The sequence below is a fragment of the Hyperolius riggenbachi genome, chromosome 5 (assembly GCF_040937935.1).
Source record: "Hyperolius riggenbachi isolate aHypRig1 chromosome 5, aHypRig1.pri, whole genome shotgun sequence".
Taxonomy (NCBI): Eukaryota; Metazoa; Chordata; class Amphibia; order Anura; family Hyperoliidae; genus Hyperolius; species Hyperolius riggenbachi.
In genome coordinates, this window is record NC_090650.1 from 349,729,453 (window position 1) to 349,751,585 (window position 22,133).

At 43.6% G+C, this 22,133-nt stretch overlaps 1 protein-coding gene across 2 annotated transcripts in view; it reads left to right on the forward strand.

Moving 5' to 3' along the window:
- The first annotated feature begins 745 nt into the window (after positions 1 to 745).
- CLVS1 (clavesin 1) overlaps positions 746 to 22,133 on the forward strand; it is a 120,258-nt gene continuing 98,870 nt past the window's right edge. The window contains exon 1 of one of the 2 annotated variants that reach the window (XM_068234789.1): positions 746 to 1,134. The gene's annotated coding sequence lies outside the window, so the exon portion shown is untranslated. The remainder of the gene's footprint in view (positions 1,135 to 22,133) is intronic. The other variant, XM_068234790.1, reaches the window with a different exon arrangement.

The following is a 22,133-nucleotide window of genomic DNA, read 5'->3' on the forward strand; positions in this document are numbered from 1 at the left end:
TAGCAGCTTACTCCTAATACAATGTGGACTACAGTATACATTACTAACAGGGCTGGGCTGAGGCAGAGGCGAGAGAGGCTGCAGCCTCAGGGCGCAGTGTAGGAGGGGACGCACAACTCACTCAGCTATCATTCCCCTATTCTGTATGAAGCAGAGAGAAATAAGAAAAGGGGGTACATGGCAGTGACTGCAAGCCATACAACTAGAGATTAAGGTATTGGGGGGTTGGGGGCCCTGAGGCACCTCTTAGTCTAATAGCAATCATTGTGTGACGCTGGGGTGGGAGGGATGAAGGGACGCACTTTGGTGTCTCAGCCTTGGGTGCTGGAGGACCTTGTCCTGGCTCTGATTACTAAAATAATTCATGGACTGCATAAAATAAAAAGTAGAAAATAAACAAGACAATAAACATCCTAGAAGTGTAAATATAGATTGAAATGTATATAAAAAAAATCCAGCAATAAATGTTATATTAACTTTAAGAGGTCAAATTATGTTTCATAAAACATAAAATCCATACCGCTAATTTGTATTAATCTCATATTAGAATAAGGATGTTATGTTGTATTAGGTAATTTGGCCCCTTAAAGCTCACATAACATGTAATATTAATATTTGTTCACAGTGCCAAAAACGCCCAATGAGATGCTGGGGGTGGATCCCCCTTAAAAAAAAGCTTTCTTTTTTTGCCTTGAAGACTGCCACTGCTTGGGAGGACCCTTTCACTGCCTGCTTCCAGTGCATTCTTTGGCACGCAAGCCTTCTGGCTGATCTCACACCGTGCCTGGAGCTGACGATGATATTCAGGAGACTTGACTCATATGGACAGCCTTGAAGATAGAGATGGGCAGCTTGTCTCATGCCACATGCATTTGACGTGTAACAGGTACGTGGAGGGAACTGTGCTTCCAGGTCTTCTGATTGCTGGTACGTAGCTGCAGTGTTTCAGCACTTTAGCGCATGGACAGCTCCCATCTGCAGTGCTTTCTGCTCAGCTGTTCCCTTCCTCTAGCTGCGGGAATGCCCGGCTCTGCCTCCTGCCTCAACAATGCTCTGCTGCATTGATTGCCACACAAGGACCTCAGGTTTTGGCAACACAAAAGGCACAGGGCGACTGGAGAACCGGACACACTGGTGAGTCAGCAAAAGGAAGCGCAATCTGTGCGAAAATAATTGGCATAACAAAGAGCAAGACAGAAAGACACAGATCAGATCGGTTGCTTTAACAAGAATATAGCGCATTTGGGGAATAAATAGATTTTTTTAAAATGAGAAAACGTAATGAATTAAAGTATGTAAATAAAAGCAGTATAGGGAGGCAGAGAGGAAGAGGTTAAGTGATGTGAAGGTGGGCTGTAGGGAGGCAGAGAGGCAGTCAGGATTTCTGCAGGTATAAGATTGCTGGATATACTTGTGGAGTGTTATATGATAATTGTTATGCTGGTGTGTGTGCTTGACAAGTGAAGGGGTTACTATAGGCTGAAAAGCCTGATGTGGGGGGAGGGGGGTGTAAAGACTCCAACAGTATACTTCTACCTGCTGTTTATTGCTATGGGTTCTTCTACCTGTGGTTTATTGTTATGAATCCCCACTGTACTGGAATTATCTGTCACATATATACCATATAACTAAGCGGTGCATTCAGCACACAGAAGGAGCAATGATTACAGCAGCCATGTCAGAGTATATGGATTGAATAAAATCCAATGCTCCATAGATGTTTGTGGTGCAAAATGGAGTACTCAGGATTCCACCGAAAAGGTGCTTTTAAAATTCCCACACTCTAGATGATCAAGACATCAACTTAGGCAAGAATACGTCTTCTACCTACAGTTACTATATGCCAGAGCTGGACCATCCACAAGGCAATCCTAGGCAGTTGCCTAGGACCTGGATAAAGTCTAGGGGCCTGGTGGAAGCTACCCCCTACCAAATCTTACTAAAAAAAAAAAGCTAGATGACCATCAGCAGTGGGCAAAAACTGCTATCTTGCCTAGGGCCCCTCTTAATCCATTTCTGCTCCATGCCTACCAGTAAGTCTACCCCTGGGGCAATTTGATTGGTCTGAATGGAAAAATAAATTGTTCAATGACCCTATACGTATGTTTATCACGTAGCGATCAATCCACCGCTAGTAGTGTGAGTCACTTGACAGAAAACTTTCTCTTGGGTAATAAATATGTGGATCGTTCAGATTTTCCAATAAAAATGTATAAGACCTAATGTGTAAACAGTCAGACACGTAGCTTGGGCTGTGGCGTGGCGGAGAAGTGTATGTATGCTCGGGACATTAGAAAAATGTATTTCATACATTGATATGACACTGGTACTGAAGGAATCAGGGTGGCCTGTGTATGAGTAGTGGTAGTTAGCAGTAGAGTTTCAATAGGGGTTGCAGAGGTTTCAACTACACCAGGGCCCTTGGACCCAGAGGTGCCTCCCACTAGGAGCTCAACCTTAACCATGGTATTAGCTCTTCAATGGTGCGGTGATGTTAATGATTCCCTCTACAGTATGCTAATTATCAAACTTCCCCCCCTCCTCTGCGTCCACCTCTCATGCTGTAAGGTTGGCAGGTTTTGTTGGACCATATGAATCGATTTGTATAGAGTGCTTGGGGGGCCCATGTAAAGCTTGCACTGGGACCCAAAGCTCCTTAGCTACGCCACTGGTTGTTAGGATCATCCACTACATGATTTGTATCATCGAAATAAATTTCGGATGGTAACACTGGACTGGCTCTTTGCACTGTGCCTGACAGTGTTGTACAGACTAACCAGCAAGCTCATGGTGAACCAGAACTCATTGGATTGTGAAAGGGGCTACAATGGTCCAAAAAGCCCCCTTACTAAAATACAATGGTTGATTTGCATATATTCAGCAGTGATGCACTGGGAGACATCTCAAGCTCACTCCAACCTGAATTATCGCAAATACTTTCTGTTTTAAGAAAGCAAACTTTTGTTTTTTATTTAAAATGTATTGCTCACGATGCAGTTCGCTGGTGTTCTGTCACTCATGTGTGCTGCTGGATTTCCTGACACATAAAGCTACCTGCAGCATTTTAGCAGAGCATTTCTCACAATGATGAATGCTGGGTAATGGGTTTCTGTCTCAGTCTTTGTGGACTTGTCACATGGGCAGAATAGGCACTAAGTACTTCATCTGGATGGTGCAGGACCATATAACTTATGCGTGTGAAATACTCCAGAGGGGATTGAACATAATGTCAGCAGCATTATCAGATGTGCTTCTGAAAGCGCTTATACGGCTTTGCAACATATAAAAATGGCAAATGTGGCAATGTATAATTTTATTGAAAAGATCTGCAATTATGACAAATGACTACACTGGCAGCAAAGGCTTAGTCTACGAGAGAATAAATGAAGTCTGTCATTTTACTTATGACAACCTCTGCTGCCGTCAAGGTTAATTAAAAGTCTGTATTGTGAGATCTCTGAGATGGCAGTAGCTGGAAGGCTTGTCTGAGATCTCTGAGATGGCAGACAGTCCGGTGGATGAGTGCTTGGCATGGTAGCCTTGCAGTGCAGGAGATTCTAGAACAGTGAAGAACATTGTCACATAGGAGTCTTCCATGCTTGGTGTGTTCTCCTAAGGTCTCAGTTTGGGTTTCCATCAAATACTTTGGTTTCCTCCCACAGTTCCAAAAGATAGTTGATTGGCTACCAAGTTTGAGTGTCTGTTTCAGTTTGTCTGGTTTGGCTACTAACTAACCCATTTGCAGTGTGTGCAGATTTGCAGGATCAGATTTGTAATTTTTGCTCCCATGTGACAACTGTGTTGTGTTGCCCTCATAAGCCACCACCACCCACCTTCGATGTTTGACATTGTTCCCCCCCTTCCATGTGCAGTAACTCGCCTCTTCAAATGTGCAGCCCACCATCTACAGCGCCTACCTCATTCTTGTGCATTGGACTCTCTCTTTCATGTCTAGCAGCTCTCACAGGTGCAATACCGCTCACCCTAAACACCCCCTACACACACCCCATGTGCTGCTGTCATTGACAGATAGAGTCAGGCAGTTTTGGTGTGATGGACCATTTTATTCTGAAGATTCTTTTTATAGATAGGTTCTTCTTAAGAACCTGTGACATTGTTATCGTTCACTGTTGTTTTCTATTAGTATCACTAATTAGTATCACTTAGTAAAACAGTGGTATTGAATACTTTGCTTATTTATTTATAGTTTATGGTGGCATCCTAATCCATACGTTGCAGAGTATAAGAAACCACGTTTGGTGATCCCTGACTGTATTTTAAAAAATGAGCAATCACAACCCACTAGCACAATAGCTCTATATTTCACTGTACCAGTTTTAAATGTCTTCTTTGCAAAGGAAAAGCATGTTTAGACCTCCTTCACCCATCCCTGTGTATCAGCAAAATGTTATTTCCTTATGAAAAGTGTTTGAGTCACATGACATGGTCACATCACACAATGTTTGTCCACAAGGAGGAGGCAGGAATTCCATAAGGATTCCCCATCCTGTTTTTATGTTAGGGGATAGTGAAAAAAGAACTCTGTTCTTGGTGGCCAAGGGTCTAAAAATATGGTGGTAGGTGCTGAACTGTAGGAAAGCTCAAGAATGAACCACTATGTGGAGATGGCAAAACATTTAGCTTATGAAAGATCATTTATGGAGTAAATGGGTTGGCTTGTTATTTATTTTTCCCTACACATTGACCCTATAACACCTGATTTTTGGAAAAAGTCCTCCTGGATGAATATGGAACACGATTTTGTACAAGAGCAATACAAGACGTACACGCATGGCGACTTTTAAACTGGTACATTGAAATATTGATTTTGTGCCTTGGATCATGCAAGCAACCAGAGATCAATGTACAACTGCAGCAATGTTTTCTTAATTGCTGCTTGACCACTTGTTTTGTCGTGTTGCATGTCTACACAAAATGGTCAAGTGATCTAGTACACACTTCCTTACATTTTAACGTAAATATATCAACTTAAAGTAACTTATCTCAACTATACCAGCAGCCTCTATGTGCACAGCCAGCAAGACGCCATACATTATTCCAGGAATTCTATCTTTTCTCTCAGCTTGTTGGAGTGGTCATCTTTTTACGAAGTAGTCTTACCACACATTAATTTTCTTCTACCCATCCATGATTCAATGACCACGTTCCCATGCATGTGCATGAGCAGTTCCATTAAGCGTCATGAGCATATGTAACGTGATAATGTTATGGTGTTGCCATGGAAACAGACTGACAGGTATGCTTACTTTATCCTTTTACACTGGTGCAAGTGCACAAACTAAGGAAAGTTCCCAAGCTTTAGTACAAACAAACTCCCCTCCTCATGATGCTTCCCGTCACCAATCTGTCTCCACTAGGACTACATTTCTTGGCATGCAGCAGGTCCTGAAATTATGTACAGTAATACTCATGTAATGATAATGTAATGTATGTAATACTCATGCCAGCAATCAAAAAGTTAGATTTGATGAGGTAAGAATGGACTTTTTTTCAGAAATCCTATTGCTACTTATTTTTAATTCCCTTCCCACAAACTATTAGTAGGAGCTGTGAAGTAAACAAAGAGTTGTCAGATTTTTAACATAACACAAAGAACTATTTTACAGAATGAAGCTGCAAGCTTAGTCACATGTTTACATATACCATCTGATAGGAAATAGGAGTGCCCACATGCCATCTTTCTGTATCTGTTAGTCAAGACTTTTACAGCAGAGAAACCCAGTGCAAAAAATGTCATCGCATAACCAGAAGCAGCCTAGCTGTAAGAATTGATAGCAAGCCATATGGATAACACCACTGCTTGGCTTATTATCATCATTCAGACTACTTGGCTTAGTGTCATTCATTCAGACTACTCAGACTACTGTTGGATGGGACACAGACCAGGCTGTCAGAAAAGTTCACAGTCTGCAGCTCTGGAAATCTGTGCTACAGTAAATGACTGTGGAAAGGGCTCCTGACCATGTACTTTAAATATATTTATTTTACATTGGCTAACCAAGGCACTTACAGACAGGAAACAACAAGCAATGCTACTGAGTGCCTGCACAGGTCTGTGAAAATATTTGTGTCTGTAAATGGCATTACAGCATACCTGCAGAATGGTTCACTCCAGCTACCATCTTTTTACCTGGCTGTCTCACTAGATGTAGTTTCTTATCACACATATTTGTAGCTTTGACGGCCAGTACTTGTCTGAAGGAGGCCATACCCTTTAATGACAGATTCTATCACTTTCATCCAATCTGCTAGTGATCTCATGACCGACCCCTGGAACGCTAATCAGCGACTTTCCAATCAGCATAGGCAAAATGTATTGATGGGAGACAGAGCCAGGCTAAAAGATAAGTTCTCAATCTCATTAGGTGGGCAGACGAGGGATTGCACTGCTGTCTACATAGCTGTGTAGACAGCAGTGCAGTGATTCAGTTCATTCTTGATTTCTGATTTCTGCTTAAAGTAAATCTGAAATGAACAAAAAAGTTACTTACCTGTGGGGAAGGAAGGTTCTAGATAGAATAGAGCGTTTCCAGTCCCCTTTCCATCTTGGTGCAGGGACAAACACAGGATTTTCAAGGGGGGGATTCCTGAAAGGTCTCCCTCAGCCACGCACAATTCAGTAAAATAATATGGTAGGACATCATGCTGCGTACACATAATGCAATTTCCCATCCGACTTACAGGATCTGACAATTATTTCTGACATGTCCGATCAGGAGCAGTTTGGATACAGATAATAATGAGGACAGCCGACATTGGTAATGATGGGGAAAGTGAAGCATTCAAACAGTATGTGCTCATACCTGACTCAGTTAAGTTCCCCAGAGCTGCTCCATGCTCTGTACAGACACTGCTGCTCCATGCTCTGTACACACACGGCTGCTCCATGTTTTGTACACATGCTGCTGCTCCGTGCTCTGCACACACGCTGTTCCTCCATGCTCTGTACACACGCTGCTGCTCCATGCTCTGTACATACACTGCTGCTCCATGCTCTGTACACAAGCTGCTGCTCCATGCTCTGTACACACGCTGCTGCTCCATGCTCTGTACACACGCTGCTGCTCCATGCTCTGTACACACACGGCTGCTCCATGTTTTGTACACATGCTGCTGCTCCGTGCTCTGCACACACGCTGTTCCTCCATGCTCTGTACACACGCTGCTGCTCCATGCTCTGCGCACATGCTGCGGCTCCATGCTCTGTACACACTCTGCTGCTCCATGCTCTGTACACACGCTGCTAATCCATGCGCTGTACACACTCAACTGCTCCATGCTCTGTACACACTCTGCTGCTCCATGCTTTGTACACACGCTGCTGCTCCATGCTCTGTACACACGCTGCTGCTCCATACTGTGTACACACGCTGCTGCTCCATCCAAAGTCAACTGTAGCAGGGAAAGAAAGGGTGCAGTGCTGTGAGCTGCAGGATGCCTGCAGATATTCTGCTGTAACAACTTGTGCCCGTCCCCAGACAATTGCACTGGCCTTGGTCTGAGGGGCAGTTCTTGGCAGCTGTAATCCCCTCCCTGCGTTAGCCTGTCCATCCTCCGATTCCAGCACTATCCCCTGGTGAAGTTCTTTCTTTGACCAGCTTGGACAAATAACTCTTTGGCCCCTTCTCAGGCAGCCTTTAGAAGTACTTGCTTCCCTGAGTACTTCCGAAGATGTTCGCATCTGGGCTTGCACATGCACCATTTTTGGAAGAACTCAGGGCTGCGAATACTTCTGAATGCTGCCTGAGGAACGAAGGGATATTTGGAGCCTTTCCAACATTTTGATGGTATTTCTGTCTTATATTCTATTATGTCCTAGTGATGTAATTGTTTATAGATTTCTGAATACACTGATACATTAACCACTTTACCCCCGCGCGTACGTATTTCTCCGCCCCTTTTTCCATCCTTTAAAAACCAGGGACGGAGAAACACGTACTTTCCGCGTTCCCGACGCTGCCCGCGCTCCCGCTCGTAAACACGCCGCCCGCCGCTAGTAAAACCGCCGCCGCCCGCTCGCCCAGAGATCAATGAACGGGAAAATCCATTCCCGTTCGTTGATCTAAGCCCCGCAATGATCAGCTGCTCTCCTATGGGCAGCGCGATCATTGTGAGAAAAAACTCACGTGTCCATGCTCATTATACTTCCTCCAAGCTTCCGGAAGGAAGCTTGGAGGTCGCATTAAAACAAAAAGTTACTGTGGCCATCTTGTGGCCAAATAGTAAACTACACCCTACACATTTTTCACATACAAATAAATGACTTTTACACATAAAATTAACTCATTACCTCCCACACTCCCCATTTTTTTTTTTTTTGTAATTAAAAAAAAAATAAAAAATTTACAATTAAAAAAAATACATAAATAGTTACCTTAGGGACTGAACTTTTTAAATATTTATGTCAAGAGGGTATAACACTGTTACTTTATAAACTATGGGCTTGTAATTAGGGATGGACGCAAAACTGAAAAAAATGCACCTTTATTTCCAAATAAAATATTGGCGCCAAACATTGTGATAGGGACATAATTTAAATGGTTTTATAACCGGGACAAAAGGGCAAATACGTTTCATGGGTTTTAATTACAGTAGCATGCATTATTTAAAAACTATAATGGCCGAAAACTGAAAAATAATTATTTTTTTCCCCACATTTTTCCTATTTTCCCATTAAAACACATTTAGAAAAAATAATTCTTGGCATAATGTCCCACCTAAAGAAAGCTTAATTGGTGGCGAAAAAAACAAGATATAGTTCATTTCATTGCGATAAGTAATAATAAAGTTATAGACGAATGAATGGAAGGAGCGCTGAAAGGTGAAAATTGCTCTGGTGCTCAGGGGGTAAAACCCCTCAGTGGTGAAGTGGTTAAATAATGTTGCAGCTCAAGATATGGGGGCCTTCAAAACTTAAAGAGTAGCTATAACCCAGGATTGAACTTCATTCCACTCAGTAGCTGATACCCCCTTTCCCACAAGAAATGTCTACCTTTTCTTAAAGAGAACCCGAGGTGGGTTTGAAGAATATTATCTGCATACAGAGGCTGGATCTGCCTATACAGCCCAGCCTCTGTTGCTATCCCAAACCCCCCTAAGGTCCCCCTGCACTCTGCAATCCCTCATAAATCACAGCCATGCTGCTGACAAACCGCTTGTCAGAGCTGGCTGTGTTTATCTCTGTAGTGTCAGTCTGCTGCTCTCCCCGCCTCCTGCAGAACTCCTGTCCCCGCCTGCATCCCTTCCCTCCCTGCTGATTGGAGGGAAGGGACGGGGGCAGGGAACGGAGCTATGCAGGAGGCGGGGGAGCAGCTGAGACTGACACTACAGATGTAAACACAGCCTCACAGCATGGCTGTGATTTATGAGGGATTGCAGAGTGCAGGGGGACCTTAGTGGGGTTTGGGATAGCAACAGAGGCTGGGCTGTATAGGCAGATCCAGCCTCTGTATGCAGATAACACTCTTTAAACACACCTCGGGTTCTCTTTAAATATATCGTCGGGGGGGGGGGGGGGGTGAAACCCATCCCACAGTGTAATGTCATAGCCATGATCATGACAGTTTCCTGTCTGTGAAACTCATTGCATTGTGGTAAATAGCCTTTTCCAACTGCCAAGCAAGCAGAATCTTCCTCTGTTCCTCTGTTCAACTTCACCTGTAGATACACATATACTGGTGACACTTGATCAATTAAAATATTGTGCAAAAGTTTGTTTATTTCAGTAATTCAACTTAAAAGGTGAAACTAACGTATGAAATAGGAACCCTTTGCAGGTATTTTGTATTAATTAGCTGATTAGAGCCTAACACTTTGATCCTAGAATATTGAACATTTTCATAATATTCTTATGGTCTGAGATTTTGATTTTAGGGTTCTCATAAGCTGTAAGCCATAATCATCAAAACTACAACAAATAAAGGCTTGAAATATCTCACTTTGCATGTAATGCGTGTATTTCATATATTGGTATCACCTTTTAGGCTGAATTACTGAAATAAATGAACTTTTGCAAGATATTCTACATTTTTGAGTTTCACCTGTATATGTACTGTATATCACATTGTTAGTGGGTGTGTTTATAGATAATGGCAGTTGGTACTGTCTAGTTTTTTTCTTGTCTGCCAGCAGTAAAGATGATGACTAGCAGGCTCATTGTGGATCAAACAACATAAAGTATATAGTGAATGTCAATAATTTCTTGATATATGTTCTACTTTTTAACTTCTCAATTTGTAATGTATTGATTTATTTATTTTTTACTGCTATTTTTTTCGCTAAAGTTCCTATTTAAGCAGTAATATTTACGTTAATATATGATGTCTATAAATTTATAGAGGTCTCTCTTCTTTTATTTCTTCTTTCTTTGGTTCTTTAGGTTTTCGTTAGACAATTGTTCATGTAAGTTGATACCCTGTTAAGGTTTTTTTTATTATATGTACAAATATTAGACACCAACATTTACAAGTTTCCAGAATGCTTTTGGAGAACACGGTACAGCGATCGATAATAATAATATTAATACTGCCTCCAGTTTGTTTTATTACACGCGGTAATCCTTTTGCATTCTGATATTCTTCCTTGTCCTTCTAATATATTTTCTCCTTTTTGCACATTGCCCTTAGCTGTGTTAAATCTCAGCTGTGAAGCCGGGATTGTAAAAAATGAAAGTGTAGAAATGTAATAAGACTCATAATTAGGGAGGGAAGCAGATGCTGGTCCCGGTTCATGGCCTTTTTAATAGAGGTAATGGTAAGGACAATTTGGAAGCATGTTTTCATTGACTAGTAGGTGTTTGCTAGACGGTGACAGATGGAAAGCGCACAAAGGAAAACTTGAAAAGAAGCGGGGTGCAAATGGAAATGTGCCATGATAACAATTACTTAACACAGATTAACTTGCAGCTCTTATTGAGAATTCGATTTGAAAATCAAGCTCTGTACAGTTATTGCATCTATAGTGTCATTTGTACAGTTCCTGTTTACGACCCAAAGAAATACTCATTTAATACTTACACTGGTGACTGAGCGCACTTCACATAATCCATAATTTCATGAAAACAAAATTCATTACATGCCAGAATCTATTTATAAACAATTACAGTTTTTTGTAGACAGACCGTTTTTTTCATCATTATACACTTGCTGCATTAATTTCAAGAAAAATCATAGTACTTACAAAATAAATAAACTAGAATCAGAGGGATATGGAGGCTGCCGTATTTATTTCCTTTTAAAGGGAACCTAAACCAAGAAGAATATGGATTTTTCCTTTTACAATAATACCAGTTGCTTGACTCTCCTGCTGATCCTGTGTCTCTAATACTTTTAGCCACAGCCCCTGAACAAGCATGCAGATCAGGTGCTCTGACTGAAATCAGACTGGATTAGCTACATGCTTATTTCAGTTCTTTGATTCAGCCACTACTGCAGCCAATGAGATCAGCGGGACTGCCAGGCAACTGGTATTGTTTAAAAGGAAACATTCATATCCCTCTCAGTTTAGGTTCCCTTTAAGTAATACCAGTTGCCTGGCTGTCCTGATGATCCTCTGCCTCTAATACTTTTAGCCATAGACTCTGAACAAGCACGCAGCAAATCAGGTGTTTCTGACATTATTGTCAGATCTGACAAGTTTAGCTGCATAGTTGTTTCTGGTGGTACTACTGCAGCCGAATGGATCAGCACAGCTGCCAGGCAACTGGTTTTGTTTAAAAGGAATTCAATATGGCAGCCTCCATATTCTTCTCACTTCAGTTGTCCTTTAAAATTTTTAATGTAAAATTGTGACGTGACAGCTTCAGAAGCTGTCTCCAGGTTGCATTTATATACTGTATTTGCGCCGTATAAGACGCTCCAGAAGATATGACGCATCAGCGATCCCTGCCGGAGCTGCTGGCTTAGGTAAGACATGCCCCTACACTTCTACTTCTATGTAAAAACTTCATAGAGTTAAACTGTGTTCTTCAGACAAACAGGGCAGGCAGTCTGCAAGAAACACTAACCAGTATGTGATTACCCTGCAACATCAGCTTCCGCCACTGCTTCCCACTGTACTTCCTCACTGAATAGAATAAACATACATATATCCAGGCACATCGCCTCTAGTTAGGACATTAAATAAATTATTAGGGAAAGGGAGGTGCTGAAGGGGGTGTGGCTAGAAAACAGCAAAAATCTATTAACCCTTCGCACACTCACATGCAAATGTTCAAACAATTGCATTCACAGATTCACTCATCCAGGCACAACTGTTATCCCTACAGCTAAATTAAAAGCCAGGGTTTTAGTTCACAGAAGAATGCATTCTTATGCTTAATCACCTATACTGCGCAGAAGTACCCAGGTAAACATAGGTGTCCTAACTCTGGCCCTGTAACATGCATAGTGCAGACATGCAAACACATTCATTGCATCAAACCTATCAATGGATTAGGAGCACACATCCTAACTTCCTCTCCTGGGAAAGACAGTGCATCTTACCAATCGCACAAGGGAGCTAATGTTATGTGTCCATGTGCACCATGCGCATACACCAGCATAAGCTGTCTGCATGCTGACAAACATACAGGGGAAGGGGGGAGTGCACCGAATTGGACCGTAGCCACAGGGGTCAATGATAAGAATAAACATACATATATCCAGGCACATCGCCTCTAGTTAGGACATTAAATAAATTATTAGGGAAAGGGAGGTGCTGAAGGGGGTGTGGCCCTGTTTACCTGGGTACTTCTGCGCAGTATAGGTGATTAAGCATAAGAATGCATTCTTCTGTGAACTAAAACCCTGGCTTTTAATTTAGCTGTAGGGATAACAGTTGTGCCTGGATGAGTGAATCTGTGAATGCAATTGTTTGAACATTTGCATGTGAGTGTGCGAAGGTTTAATAGATTTTTGCTGTTTTCTAGCCACACCCCCTTCAGCACCTCCCTTTCCCTAATAATTTATTTAATGTCCTAACTAGAGGCGATGTGCCTGGATATATGTATGTTTATTCTTATCATTGACCCCTGTGGCTAGGGTCCAATTCGGTGCACTCCCCCCTTCCCCTGTATGTTTGTCAGCATGCAGACAGCTTATGCTGGTGTATGCGCATGGTGCACATGGACACATAACATTAGCTCCCTTGTGCGATTGGTAAGATGCACTGTCTTTCCCAGGAGAGGGAGTTAGGATGTGTGCTCCTAATCCATTGATAGGTTTGATGCAATGAATGTGTTTGCATGTCTGCACTATGCATGTTACAGGGCCAGAGTTAGGACACCTATGTTTACCTGGGTACTTCTGCGCAGTATAGGTGATTAAGCATAAGAATGCATTCTTCTGTGAACTAAAACCCTGGCTTTTAATTTAGCTGTAGGGATAACAGTGGTGCCTGGATGAGTGAATCTGTGAATGCAATTGTTTGAACATTTGCATGTGAGTGTGCGAAGGGTTAATAGATTTTTGCTGTTTTCTAGCCACACCCCCTTCAGCACCTCCCTTTCCCTAATAATTTATTTAATGTCCTAACTAGAGGCGATGTGCCTGGATATATGTATGTTTATTCTTATCATTGACCCCTGTGGCTAGGGTCCAATTCGGTGCACTCCCCCCTTCCCCTGTATGTTTGTCAGCATGCAGACAGCTTATGCTGGTGTATGCGCATGGTGCACATGGACACATAACATTAGCTCCCTTGTGCGATTGGTAAGATGCACTGTCTTTCCCAGGAGAGGAAGTTAGGATGTGTGCTCCTAATCCATTGATAGGTTTGATGCAATGAATGTGTTTGCATGTCTGCACTATGCATGTTACAGGGCCAGAGTTAGGACACCTATGTTTACCTGGGTACTTCTGCGCAGTATAGGTGATTAAGCATAAGAATGCATTCTTCTGTGAACTAAAACCCTGGCTTTTAATTTAGCTGTAGGGATAACAGTTGTGCCTGGATGAGTGAATCTGTGAATGCAATTGTTTGAACATTTGCATGTGAGTGTGCGAAGGGTTAATAGATTCTTCCTCACTGAATAGAAGGAAACCTCAGGAAGTTAGCACAGTGTAGTTTGCCTGATGTCACACAGTGGTATACATTCTCACAAAGATGGGTTACCAGTGCAGGTAGGGAGACTGACCTGACCCTACTCAAGCTGGAATGGAAGATGGGACAGATGGTCAAGCTCCAGAAAAGGAAGGATTTCTATTAAAAGGCCATAAACATTACATAAAATAGACCATTTCTGGATGAACTGTCAAAAATGAACAACTAACAGAGGAGAACAAAAGCAATAAAATATTTAAATGATATAGAATGAGCGTAAGAGGTGGGCTTACCTCAAAAGAAGACCAACGGTCCTCTTCCTTGCCTGTTTCCCACAGTCCTCTTCTTCTCCTGCTTCCCAGAGTCCTCTTCTTCTCCTGCTTCCCACAGTCCTCTTCTTCTCCTGCTTCCCACAGCCCTGTTGCTTTCTTGCCTTCCACAGTGCTTTTCCTCTCCTGCTTCCCTTAGCCCTCTTTGTCTCCTGCTATCCACAGGCCTTTTATTATTATTTAGTACAGAGTATATTGTCTTGTTACTTACTGTCCCTCAGAGGGGCTCACAATCTAATCCCTACCATAGTCATATGTCTATGAATGTATCATGTAGTGTATGTATCGTAGTCTAGGGCCAATTTAGAGGGAAGCCAATTAACTTAACTATGTATGTTTTTGTGCAAGTGGGAGGAGACCGGAGTGCCCAGAGGAAACCCACACAGACACAGAGAGAACATACAAACTCTGGAATTCAAACCAGGAACCCAGCACTGCAAGGCGAGCGTTCTAACCACTACCGTACTTCCCCTTCCCCTCCTGCTTCCCCCAGCCCTCTTCCCCTCATGCTGCCCACAGTCTTCTTCTCATCCTATATACCTCTTCCTCTCCTGCTTCCCACAGCTCTTACTCTCCTGCTGCCCACAGTCTTCTTCTCATCCTCTTTCCATATACCTCTTCCTCTCCTGCTTCCCACAACTCTTACACTTCTGCTGCCCACAGTCTTCTTCCTATCCTGTTTCCATATACCTCTTCCTCTCCTGCTTACCACAGCTCTTACTCTCCTGCTGCCCACAGTCTTCTTCTCATCCTCTTTCCATATACCTCTTCCTCTCCTGCTTCCCACAGCTCTTACACTTCTGCTGCCCACAGTCTTCTTCCTATCCTGTTTCCATATACCTCTTCCTCTCCTGCTTCCCACAGCTCTTACTCTCCTGCTGCCCACAGTCTTCTTCTCATGCTCTTTCCATATACCTCTTCCTCTCCTGCTTCCCACAGCTCTTACTCTTCTGCTGCCCACAGTCTTCTTCCTATCCTGTTTCCATAGTCCTATCCTTTTCCTCTTTACACCCACTTCCCATGTGGCTCACCTAGGCTTGGCACGCAGAGGAGTCCCCCCTGCTTTACACTTCCTGGAGAGCGTGGGCATGCTGAGCTCCGGATCCTGGTCAGCCATCAGGAACTCCAGGCTAGCTGGCCATCTCCATCGCCGCACAGACGGGAACCACGAGGACGGAACATCAGAACGGGCCCGGCCAGGTCATCATCGCCAGGTCGCCTCCTCTGCCGTAGGGAATTGGGAACACTGCCACTTGCAGGACACGTGGCTATCGGGGCACCATGTGGAGGATGCGAGACTTGGCCACCCACGTGCTTCACCAACAGCCTTTCAGCTGTGGAGGTACAGGCCTTACGCCGCCGGTCTTCCGGGCCATCCATCGCAGAGAAACATGCCTGCCACCGCCGGACCACCCATCGCGGAGGAAAACACCCGCTGCCTGAACACCTGACCATCAATTGTGGAGGTAAACACCCGCTGCCGTTATTCCCCGCCGCCGCTGCCTGGCCTGCTTTGCTTGTCCAGGACATCAAGTTAGCCGCCCATGTGCTGCAGGCTCCCGGCTGCTCCGGCGTGAGGACTGCCATCATTACTGCAGCATCCCAGCCTGCTCTGACGACTCCCCACTTGCTCCATCTCGAGGGAAGCTAGGTCTCTCTTCTTGCAGCTGGAGCACTGAGATTGCTAGCCCTCCACCCACCCGGTCGAGGTGAGGAGCCGCTCGCCACACAGCCCTGTCTGCTCCATGCTAGGCCATGCCGCCGTTGCCCTGCCCTAAGGAGCCATGCAGTTGCCCTGCAGCCTTTAGCTCCTTATCCCAGAAGATCATTCCTGCAGTAGCGGAGTCGGAGGCCAAGCCAGTACACTACTCCAGGGCACCAGCCAGCCAGGCATTGCCACAACACTAAATGGACTCATTCTTCTCTCCATCTTCTTCTCTTTTTTTCTTGCTATCTCTCACTGCCCTTTTCCAAGGTCGGACTGTTGGGCGTCTGATTCAAATATTGCTGCACAGCGTTTGAGTGCCATAGACGGCAGCGGATTGCCCCCCGGTCCCTCTCCTTGGCTTATCTGTGTATCTACTTTAATCTACTGTACGCTGACCAAATTGTTACTGAAAGCATTATTCGCACCATACTGTTGTTACTGTGTACCACTGTATGTACTGTACCATCACCCACCCTGTAGTGCCAAAACCAATTCCGGGTACAACCCCCGTTGTACTGGGCGAAATAAAATGATTCTGATTCTGATTCTGGTCTGTTATCCTCTTGCTCACCAGGTTCCCTCACCTCAATTGCTCCACATTGCTCTTCCTCATCTGTTATCTACAGCCCTCCTACTCACTTGGTTTCCACAGCCAACTTCTCCACTTATTTTTCTCATACATTCTTCTTACCTCATCCTTTCTCTTTCAGTCAGTTCTCTTCCTCACGTTCCCCTTCCTTCGTTGAAAGCCAGTTTCCTCTTCTCCTGGATCTCCAACAGGGCCTCTTTCCTCCTTTTTAGTCTTTTCAAAACCTCTCCTTACCTGCTCTCTTCCACACAGATTCCATTCTGTCACACCAGTTACAAGGCATCCTTTCATCCCAATCACTTTTACCAGCCATATCAGTATAGACTAGAGCAGATGGATGGATGGATAGATGCTGTAGATAGATAGATAGATAGATAGATAGATAGATAGATAGATAGATAGATAGATAGATAGATAGATTTTTCCATTTTACCTCCAAAAAAGGTCTAATTTGTTTTAAACATGAATCTACTTTGAAAGCACCTTAACCATTGAAATGTATGTATTGCTATTGAGAAATTTCCTTATGGCACTTGTTAGCAGCATATAATACACCATTTCTGTTTTAAGGGTTAGTTTTCAATCAGAATGGGTTGAACTGCTTTTTAGGAGATAATCATATTCATACACAGCAGTGGGGAAGTTGGGATATTATGCATGTTCTGGCGGGGTATTAGCATATGTGCACACATTCTTTTCAATGAAACATCTGCTCCATTGTGGAGCACACCCATCCTTTCTCAGCCGCACAGCCAATCTTCAGGAGCCTTTTTGTGAAGCTGAGCATAAGTGTAACTGAGTGCGAGCTTCAACTATTTCACTTACAATGAGCTGGAGAATAGGCATCCATAATCACGTGCCTGCATTCAGCCATCTAGTCAGGGGCAGAGATGTGCATGCATTCATCACCCTTATCTACATGTGTTTCATGGGAACGAAGTATTCAATACAACACATGTATACACAGTACAGTTTTCTGATTGCTCATTCACAACTGAAGAAACACTCAGCCAACATACTTCTCACTGTTGAGCCAGAAGGTGAACGTTTTAGTCATTCTGTGAATTGAGGCCATATTTGTTATACACTAATAACTGCTGATGTGTGGCAGTTGAAGAGTTTAAAGGGAACCCGAGGTGAGGGTGATATTTAAGCTGCCATATTTATTTACTTTAAGAAAATACCAGTAGGCCGGCAGTCCTTTTGATCTTCTGGCGTCAGTAGTCACAACCCTGAAACATGCATGCAGCTAATCCAGCCAGATGAGTCAGAGCACTTGATCTGCTGCATGCTTGTTCAGGGTCTATGGCAAAAAGTATTAGCGACACAGGATCAGGGAGACGGCCAGGCAACTTACATTGTTTAAAAGGAGATAAATATGGTAGCCTCCTTATCCCTCTTAGCTCGGGTTCCCTTTAAAGGGTACCTGAGGTGAGAGACATGGAGGCTGACATTTACTTCAGTTTCGAAAAATACAAATTGCCTGTCTGTCCTGCTGATCCTCTGCCTCTAACACTTTTATCCATAGACCCTGAACAAGAATGCAGATCAGATGACTCAAGTATGACTAGATTAGCTGCATGCTTGTTTGGGTGTGTGATTCAGACACTTCTCAATAGAAAAAGGAAAAGGACTGACAGGCAAGTGGTATTGTTTAAAGAGGCATTAAAGCTAGGGGGAAAAAATTAGGTTTACTCACCTGGGGCTTTTACCAGCCCCCTGCAGCAGTCTCGTCCCCTCGCAGTCACTCGCAGATCCTCCTGTCCCCGCCGTCAGCTACTTTCGATTCGCTGACAGGCCTGGCCATGCGTCTCCTTCTATGCGTTTCCTTGCAGTGAGCCTGTCGGCCGAAAAGGAAAGTAGCTGGAGGAGGAGGACAGGAGAATCCGTGAGTGACTGTGAGGGCATGGGACGGCTGCAGGGGGCTGGTGGAAGCCCCAGGTGAGTAAAACTATTTTTTTTTTCTAGCTTAAAGAGAACCCGAGGTGGGTTTGAAGAATATTATCTGCATACAGAGGCTGGATCTGCCTATACAGCCCAGCCTCTGTTGCTATCCCAACCCCCCCCCCCCCTAAGGTCCCCCTGCACTCTGCAATCCCTCATAAATCACAGCCACGCTGCTGACAAACAGCTTGTCAGAGCTGGCTGTGTTTATCTCTATAGTGTCAGTCTGCTGTTCTCCCCGCCTCCTGCAGAACTCCGGTCCCCGCCTGCATGCCTTGCCTCCCTGCTGATTGGAGGGAAGGGACAGGGGCAGGGACCGGAGCTATGCAGGAGGCGGGGGAGCAGCTGAGACTGACACTACAGATGTAAACACAGCCTCACAGCACGGCTGTGATTTATGAGGGATTGCAGAGTGCAGGGGGACCTTAGTGGGGTTTGGGATAGCAACAGAGGCTGGGCTGTATAGGCAGATCCAGCCTCTGTATGCAGATAACATTCTTTAAACACACCTCGGGTTCTCTTTAAGTATCCCATTAAAAGGACATATATATAACAGTCTCTAGTTAACTAGATAGGAAAATTGATCATCAAATGTTCATGTGTAACTTATTTTGAAAAGATTTTATTATGGTAGATCTTCAAAATAATATAGTGTTTGCAAAATCCAAAACCAGTCCTTAATATCACATTTTAAATATTAAAGTAACATTGAACTTAGTTATATACATCTTTTTGTATACTCTGACATTTAGTATACCGTATTAAATCTCTCTCCTTTGTAACAATGTCGTTTTTAGATCTTAGTTCTACGACATCTGTTCTTTTTTATTCTAGTAGATGTTTTCAGGAAGGTCATTAAAAACCATCCATCATTAGAGAACTATGGAGGATGCCATATGGATTTTCTTTTGAGTAACCAAGCAGCTCAGGTGACCCAAACCACTAGGAATGTATAGGGGATAAAAGAGACTGAAAAGCCCTCCTAATAATAAACAATGCTTGGTAAAATTTGCCTTCTTAAAACAGAAGGAAATTTGCAATAATTCAGCTATAAGTGAACATGTGTGGTTACCCACAATGCACCACTACTGAATATGCAAATTATCTCTTTTCGCCCCTGTAAGCCAGGCAAGAATCCAGAACCGCTGGTGTATAGCAAGCCTATAGCTTTAAATTTTACACAGCCATATCAATCCCTGCCATGTACTGATGATGACCAAAAGTCTGAACCAGGCTGTCTACATGTGGGGTTGATGTGGCTGTGTAATATTTAAAGCTACAGGCTTGCTATACACCAGCGGTTCTGGATTCTTGTTCACTTAAAGCTGAATTATTGCAAGTTTCCTTCTGTTTTAAGAAGGCAACTTTCACCAATGATTTTCTTTTGCAAAACCTAGTTTACCAGCTGCAATGCTGATTTCTTGCCTGCAGGGGTCCGTCAGGTCCATAACTAGCGAACACAGGGCGGCCCAGGGCTGTGAGGTGCCTCAACTACTTGTACAAGACTTCTCACATGCCCTCACCTCTCCTCTGGAATGCCCTTCCACAGCACACCCACCACTCTCCGACCTTTGACATTTTTAAACGCTCTCTCAAAACTCACCTTTTTCGACAAGCATATGCTCTATCTTAGGCCATGCACCATTCAACCTCGCATCTAGTTTTACTCCTTCCTAAATAACCTAATCCCGCACTGTCTGTATATATACTGTATACTTCCCCATCTCTTGTTTCCACTCCATTCCTTTCGATTGTAAGCTCGCAAGGGCAGGGCTCTCTCACCCTTTTGTGTCTTGGAATGTTATTCATTTAATAGCTTGCACTCTGTTATGCATTTTATTCATCATGTTGCATCTGCTATTGTAATCACCAGTTCTGTATTTTGTACCAATGTCCATATTTAATGTTTAGCATTGTCTGTATCATTATATATCTCTTGTTTATTTTCCTACTTTGTACAGTGCCACGGAATATGTTGGCGCTTTATAAATAAATAATAATAATAACTACTTCCCTTCCTCCTATAAAGGGGTACATCCATCAGATCAGGTATTTTTATGGCAACACTTGTTTTATGACCCTTGCAAGATGGGCCCTCAGGCTGTGAGGTCACCAGGGGTAAGCAAGGGAAAGGTTGTGAATGGCCCCATGATTTGTAGTTATGCCACTGAAGTGAATGGGGCTCCTTGTCTTTGCTGGTTCAAAAAGTGCCTGCGTGAATTTTCGCATGGCCTCGCATTGGACATTTCACCATTGAAGCGAATAGGGAGTACAGAAGCAGCAGGGACGAAGCAGTTTGGAGCATTGAGAACCACTTTGCGAAGTATTTGGAGTGAAGGAGCCCTTAGGCTACATTCACAATGAGGATCGCAAACCGCTAGATACGCTTTTTTACTAGATACGAAAGCGATTTTTGAACGATCGCAATTTTTTTTACATTTGAACTGCGATTGCTCCAAAATCGCAGAAAAGCACTTCATGCACGGCATATCGCGAATGGCCGATGATCGCTGCAGCAAGATCACTGCCATGTACTATAACTTACACTAGCACTTTTCAAAGCACCAGCGATCGCCGTTGATTCAAAGTGCTGCGGAAATCGCTCAAAAAACTCCCAAGTTTGAATGGGCCCTCAAGCTACATTCACAGTGGGGCGTTCTTGTGCGAAGTCACGGCTGCATTGTAACGCGGACCGTTGGACTGCAATGCACCACCTATGTGATGTTCACAGTGCGGCCGGTGCATTGTGGTATAATGATGTGCGCTGAAGTTGGCTGATGGTGTAATGGTTAAGGGCTCTGCCTCTGACACAGGAGACCAGGGTTCGAATCTCGGCTCTGCCTGTTCAGTAAGCCAACACTAATTCAGTAGGAGACCTTTGGCAAGTCTCCCTTACACTGCTACTGCCAATAGAGCGCGCCCTAGTGGCTGCTGCTCTGCTCTGGCGCTTTGAGTCCGCAAGGAGAAAAGCGCAATATAAATGTTATTTGTCTTGTCTTGTCTTGTCTTGAAGCATACTTTTCATTTGCGGTATTCTTCAATGTAATTGATGCAAAGTGCAGATAATGTGCAGTGCGACTTTCCCATTCCATTGCAATCCTGTGGCTATCGGCAGCGCAACACCCTCTGTGAACGTAGCCTAATCATAATAGTATAATTAATCAGTTGTCTGGACCAAATATACAGATCAGGTGTTCTGATTTTACTGATACTAAAGGGGGAGACTCATAAACTTTTTATAGCCAGATGATCAGCACTGCAAGACACCTCCAGCAGCTACTAAAATGCTCTCAATGGGATTTCTGCCCAGAACAGCAGTTTCCAAAGTATGTGATGTATAACGCTGGTAATAGTTAATTCTGGTAAAAGTCATTTGATGATGAGGGTTTAGTCTGTGAGGCAGGGCTGTCATTGATGCACATAAAACCTAATGTTGCTGTATATTGTGTTATGATTTCACTGTATAATACAGGGCGACAGTAGACAAAGTACCTGCAGTAAAGACTGGCAGTAGCATGACCTT